Source organism: Arachis ipaensis, chromosome B10 (assembly GCF_000816755.2).
Source record: "Arachis ipaensis cultivar K30076 chromosome B10, Araip1.1, whole genome shotgun sequence".
Lineage (NCBI taxonomy): Eukaryota > Viridiplantae > Streptophyta > Magnoliopsida > Fabales > Fabaceae > Arachis > Arachis ipaensis.
In genome coordinates, this window is record NC_029794.2 from 135,765,915 (window position 1) to 135,766,857 (window position 943).

Genomic DNA, 943 nt, shown 5'->3' on the forward strand with positions numbered 1-943 from the left:
CACATCCATCCACTTCTTACAAACATTAATTATTTTCCTCTTAGAAGTACTATCCACCTTTGAAAATGTATGTAGATTCTATTGTTGGAAAAAACTTATATACTCTTTAAGCCATGCACACGAAACCAATAATCAAATAAAAGTCACATTATTCATGAATCACCCTAGCTATATGATTGACTGATTGGTGCTCATGCATGGTTCCCCAACAAGTTTTTGTCCTACATCATATTGAACATAAAAAATGCTTTTTTATGGCAATGCAAGTGGGTGTGGCTATAACTGGCTATGCAGTATTTGCATATATATTTAGCTACCATGCATGTATGCATATATGTGTACTTGTGTAGTATAGGACACACTACACACATTAAAATTCGGCAAATTCTTTGGTGCCGAATTTGTCGAAGTTATCTATTAATAAGGTAAATATTAAATATTTAGAAATTATTTATTTATATATTTTTAAAGTTAAATATTAGTTTTTATTTTCTTTTTTAACAAATTGGACGATACTATTTAGATACTATAACAATGTTCGAAGATAGGGACCAATGTCCTTCCACCCAAGATTACACATATATATATATATACACACACTCATATACATAATCTTGGAAGGAATGGTTGAGGATGATCTTACGCATCAGTGGTCCCTGGTGATTATATTGCAGTGCTTCCTCTTTTTTTTTAACTTATTAATTTATTATACACTGAACCACATTATTTTTGAAAATTTTTGTATCACATAATTATTTTTTTTAAATATTTTTTGAAATTTTTTATTAGATAGCGGTGGTGAAAGACAGAGGGCTTTAGGTACAGAGTTTGAGGAGAAATTAATGTTTCTGATACAAAAATTGTTTAAAAAAAAAACAATTTATTTAAAATATCACTCTTTATTATTATATATTAAAAACCTTTATGCAGCGTATAATTGTGC